This window comes from Microtus ochrogaster, chromosome 15, assembly GCF_000317375.1.
Source record: "Microtus ochrogaster isolate Prairie Vole_2 chromosome 15, MicOch1.0, whole genome shotgun sequence".
NCBI lineage: Eukaryota > Metazoa > Chordata > Mammalia > Rodentia > Cricetidae > Microtus > Microtus ochrogaster.
This window is the reverse complement of record NC_022017.1, coordinates 6,277,830-6,284,083: the sequence shown is the minus strand read 5'-3', so window position 1 is coordinate 6,284,083 and position 6,254 is coordinate 6,277,830.

Below are 6,254 nucleotides of genomic sequence, written 5' to 3'. Positions count from 1 at the left end.
AGAGAGAGAGAGAGAGAGAGAGAGAGAGAGATAAGAAAGAAAAAGAAAAAAGCATGACGTGAATGAAACTCGTATGGAGGACCTGGGAAAACAAGATGAGCAGAAACTCCTGGATGGAGAGGGGCACATGCTCAGAAACTCAGCACCTGCTGCCAGAAGTACTGGAAGAACAGGTGACAGGACAGGAATTCCATCCCCATGGGGGACGACCTTGGACCAAGGTGACAAGGACGGGAATTCCAACCCCCTGAGCAAGTCTCCTGGAGAACGTGAGCAAGCGTGGGGGACGACCTTGGACCACACAGGAATAGGACACAGAAGAGTTAGACCTGGTGGCTTCTTCCAGATAGTGGTGTCTGTATAAAATGTCTCTGGCCCTGGGCTATGTATTTACGACAGAGTGAAATGGTAGCCCAGAGTCTATGGGACCACAGGGGCTCTGCACGTTCAGACACTTCCACCTGCCTGTTACACAGTTGCATCTCTACCATTCCTGGCAAGCAATAAAAAGCAATATAAGATCCAGGAATCACAGCTAACTGTGCCCCAGGCAAGAGAAACCATCATTTCCCTAGAAATGTTTGTAAAAGTGGGACAACCTGAGGATAATGGGAACAATTGTAGACATTCAGAGGGAGACGTCAGTTCCTGGAGGGGGAACAACAGACAACAATCACAGCCCTGAACGAGGAAGAAATGGAAAGACATAAGAATGGCCAGCCAGTAAGGAAGGCTCCTGCCCAAATCTCCTTTCCAAGGGGGGCGGGGATGGGGGAGTTAGTGAGCAACCTTCACACAGAGGCTGCGATCTGAGTCAGAGATGGAAAAGGTACTTATCACACACTTTCTGGATTTCTTCAAAGATATCCTAGAAATGCCTGCTCATTGTATCAGAAAAAGTTAGTGTTTCTAAAACCAGTAGCCACCTTTCGTGGACGTCCGGGAACCAAGTCCAGCTTCTGCTCCATACTTTGCCCTCTGACACAGTGGTTTGAAAGGAAATGGTACCAAGTTGAGAGCTGGGGTTGCCATTTGGAGCAAACACCTGAAAGCCAGGTTTTTGATCCTACTGCATGTACTGGCTTTGTAGGAGCCTAGGCAGTTTGGATGCTCACATTACTAGACCTGGATGGAGGATGGAGGTGGGTGGTTCTTGGACTTCCCACAGGGCAGGGAACCCTGATTGCTCTTTGGGCTGATGAGAGAGGGGGGACTTGATTGGGGGAGGGGGAGGAAAATGGGAGGCGGAGGCGGGGAGGAGACAGAAATCTTAAATAAATAGATAAATAAATAGATAAATATTCCCATTCTGTTCCACTTTATTTCATAATTCAGGAAAATTATACTGAAGAGTCCAAGAATAAGACTGTAGACATGTTCCAGAAATAGGAGCGTAGAAATAAAGAAATATAAAGTTGTAAGCCCAGGAGAATGAGAGCAGGCTGTCAGAGTTTTTTCAGCAGTCTAAGGATTAACTATTAGCAGTAGATTATGCCAGGCAGTGGAGGCACACACCTTTAATCCCAGCACTTGGGAGGCAGAGGCAGGTGTGAGTTTGAGACCAGCCTGGCCTACAAGAGCTAGTTCTAGGACAGGCTTTGTATCTGATTGGAATCATTTGTGTCAGTGGAGAGGCTCATCCTAAGAAATATTCCCAGCAGCTAGGATCATCAATCATTCCACACCAATACTTTATTTTTATTTCATGTCTTCCAACCCTGTTCTGAATCTAGGCAATAGTTCACGTGGCCTCTCTGGGATTAAAGGCGTGTGCCACCACCGCCCGGCTCCTGAGACTTTTATCAATGAGTTGAGAAGAGAGATAGAAGAAGCTGACCAAATGAGGTCAAACCAGACACAATTGGGAAGTCTGCCTCTAAGAGCAAAGAGCTCTCAGAGAAAATTATGGTCCTGTTAATAAAGCATAGATAGGGTAAAGTGCTAAATACTTATCCTACTAGATCTTGTGTGGGTTTATGCTCTGTGCCTATGGTCTTAGAAGGAAAAAATGACCGGTAGTTCATGAGAATTCCATAAGTATTTGTTGGATTAATTAGTGTTATGATACACGTTTATACAAAAACAATTCAAGGTTTAAAAAACAACATAGAGATCCTTCATTTATTCTTTGAATTCACATATAACATTTCAGAAAATGTACTAAAATTAAAACTTTTAAGCACAAGTTGCCTATTTTTATCACTATTGCCATAAACTGTAAGCCAATAAACACTAGCATTCCTTCCTCAAGAAAAGACCCTGGCTTGTGTCTCCCTCAGGCTACTCACATAATCCAAGACCCACATCTCTGTATTTTATTCTTAGAGAAAATAGGTTCGTTACTTCCGTCCTTGTCCCCTTTTTCCCATCCAGAGCTCTCTACCCTGCCCTTCTACCAAAATGAGACACTTGTACAAGGCTTCCAGGAAGAAACAACCTAGCTCCTGCTACAGACCTGCAGGCCCCTTCTCCTGATACAGACCTGCCGGCCCCTCCTCCTCCTCCTCCTCCTCCTCCTCCTCTTCCTCCTCCTCCTCCTGCTACAGACCTGCCGGCCCCGCCTCCTCCTGCTACAGACCTGCCGGCCCCGCCTCCTCCTGCTACAGACACCTCTGTCATACAGCAGGGACTCGCTCTATAGTTCCCTATTCCTAGCTGTCATTTAGCTATGTGTTATTGATTCTGTGAAGAAGCCTGACTTGGAGTTATGATAATCTATCAAATTAAACAGAACAAGTTATCTTCAGGATTATATAGTCATTTTCACCTACCCTCTTCCTTGATAAAAGACCAAAGCAGGACAAGGTTTCTAACCCACGCCAGACTGTTAACACAGCCCTTCTGGGCACAGTCAGCTGATCCATTCCAGTAGTGCAAGAACAGATCACAACACACGTCACACTTCCTCTTAAGGTTGATTCTGAGAATTGATTTGTCACCAGATAAGTTCATGTTTGCTCTCTGGGGCAAAAAGTATTTGCTAAATGTCTACTTTAATTAAAGCTTTTGAATTCATTTACAGTCTGTGTCTATATGTGTATGTGGTTGGGTGTGTGTGTGTGTGTGTGTGTGTGTGTGTGTGTGTGTGTGTGTAAATGCTCATGCCACAGCACTAATATGAGGGTTATAGACTAGCTTGAGAGTGTCCATTCTCACCTTCTACCGTGTGGACCCTGGGAAATAATTCAGGTTGTCAGACTTGGAGGCAGGTGTCTTTACCCACTGAGCCATTTTACAGAACTCGCCATCCTATGTTCGCCAGTCTTCCCTGAGCTCAGACACGACTGGTTATTGCGTTCAGGTGAAACCAGCATGCAGTCCCTTGAGAGCTAACGCATCCCCTAGAACCAAAGCACAAAAGCAGCTGCTGCAGCCGGCACCAAGCTCCGCATCTTCTCCACACGGGAAGGATGCCGCCCTGCTCTATAAAGGGCAGCAATGCCTGCAGCAGCACATACAAAACAGAGACCTTGTTGGTCTTCCGTGAGCACTCCAGGGCTGGGTGAGAGAGAAGCAGGAAGCCCACAGAGTTGTCGGCTGGCAGAAGAGTTGAGTCCCGGGGTAAAGACAACCAAAAGAGCAGCCATTGGCCTCAGCCTGAAGAACAGGTCAGCCCCCACCTCTGACTATCTACTTCATCTGGGCTAACGATGCTCTCTGCCCACAAAAGCCCAGCTCCCTGGCCCAGCCTAGGCAGATGGACAAGGGAGAATGACATATATTTTCCTACGTGAGTCCAGTGGGTACGGCCTCTCTTTGCCAACAAGCTTCTGGAGGCCAGAGATGGAAACTCCGCTCCCTCCACTCTGGTCCTGTGCCCTGTGTGTCGCCCTATTTTCATAATCAGAAGTAATTCTGTAGACAGCAGTGGTCGTTTCCTGGACAGGCAGGTACCACTGTACCCCAGGTCGTGTTATACAGGAGTGTGTGCAGACTTAAATCTATCCCAGTCACCATAGAAGCACCTTGGTCGGCTGAGCGCAGCTTTTATTCTTCCATTAGTTGAATATTTCTACATTCTTCATGGAGTCTTCACGGTCGGCAGCACTCACGTCCTAAATCATGATCATCGGCAAACAGATCCGAACCACTGTTTGTATTTTTTTTAATTTTTAACTCATGTGTGTGTGTATATATGTATGTATGTGTGTGCAAGTGTGTGTGTGCATATGTATGTGTATTGTGAGTATGTGTATGTGTGTATGTGTATAGAGTATTTGTGGGTGCGAGTGTGTATGTGTGATATGTGTGTGTAAGCGAGTATGTGTATGTGTGTATATGTGTACATGTGTGTATGTGTGAGTGTGTGTGTAAGCAAGTATGTGTATGTGTGTATATGTGTGTATATGTGTGTATGTGTGTGTATGCGAGTGTGTGTGAGTATGTGTGTATCTGTGTGTACAAGTGTATATGTGTGTATGTGTGAGTATGTGTATGTATGTGAGTATGTGTATGTATGTGTGTATGTGAGTATGTGTATGTATGTGTGTATGTGTATAGAGTGTGTGTGCGAGTGTGTATGTGTGATATGTGTGTAAGCAAGTATGTGTATGTGTATATATGTGTGTATGTGTGTGTATGCGAGTGTGTGTGAGTATGTGTGTATCTGTGTGTGCAAGTGTATATGTGTGTATGTGTGAGTATGTGTATGTATGTATATATGTGTAAAGTATGTGTGTAGAATATGTATGTGTGTTATGTGTGAGTATGTGTATGTATGTGTGTATGTGTGAGTATGTGTGTATGTGAGTATGTGTATGTGTGTGTGTGTAGAGTGTGTATGTGTGTGTATGCATGTGTGTGTATGCATGCACACCAGAGGTACTGGATCCCTTGGAGCTGGGGTTGCAGCAATTGCAAACCACCCTGAGCCTAACTCTGCAAGAGCAGTTCCACTCTCAACTGTCGAGCCATCTCTGCAGCCCAAATCCTAGTTACTTTACACCAGTGATCCCACACCCGTTCTCACCTTCCTTATACTTGTTCAAACTCACTGCTAAGGCTTACATGTAGTTTTTAGAATATGCTCCTGTTCATTTTACTCTTTTTCCATGGTTCAAATTGCAAGATTTCTTTGAATTATTATTCTATTGCCTGCAATACTGGTTCTCCCTTTGTTTCATATTATCTGAACATTTATAAATCATGCATATTTAAAAGCCTCCTGAAGTCATTGATAAAATACGGGAAGATTATAAGGTCTAGAACACCTTCTCCATTTTACATGAAGCTTTACGGAAATTAATATGTCCCTTTCTACAGCTTTCTCCTGATCTACTTCCTCACTAATAGTCTCGGTAAAGGACATCATGTAAGGTTCCTATGGTCAGCATCACAGACCTCTTAGTGATTCTTTATGAGACAACTATGCTACAAAATATATATTTAAGAACTTCACCAGGAGATCTGGGTATAGTAACACACGCCTTCAATCCCAGCACTTGGGAGGCAGAGGCAGGTGGATCTCTGTGAGTTCGAGACCACCCTGGTTTACAAAGCAAATTCCAGGACAGCCAGAGCTGTTACACAGAGAAACACTATCTTGAAAACATCCTTAACCTCTATCCCAGGGGGTTCCTTGCCCTCCTCTGTGCACCAGGCATGCGAGGGCACACACACATACACACTGTCAAAATAATCAGGTACATAAAATAAGTATAAATATTTTTAAAACAGCAATATTAAAAATATAACAATCTCACCAAGGCCCAATATCAAATTTACCAAAAGGCATTAGTAACTTTTTTATCTAAAGCATCAGTCTGGGATATAGACCTGAGAAGTTTGGGATCAGTTGTCCAGTTGGTCAGTTTTACAAGTTCCAACTCGCTGGCAAATCAAGTGTCCTGTGTTGGTCTCAATTCAATTCCCTGCCTGGGACCTTTAGAAGCCACTACTACATAGAAGGTAAATGTGTTCAAATACATTGGAAAATGCTCAGCATGCTCTGTCTCTTTACCACTATGTGACTGGACGTGTGTCTGCATGATGTAAGCCAACAGCGCAAAACAAAGGACCAAGGCAGGCGCACAAAAGCCGTGTGCTCTTGCTGCCCTCTGCAAATACGGAATGTCCTATTTTTAACTTCAAAAACTGTTGCCTCTATATCAGGTTGAGTTTTCTAGTTCCTCTCTCTCTCTTTCTCTCTCTGTCTCTCTGTCTCTCTGTCTCTCTCTGTCTCTCTGTCTCTCTCTGTCTCTCTCTCTGTCTCTCTCTGTCTCTCTGTCTCTCTCTCTCTCTGTCTCTCTCTCTCT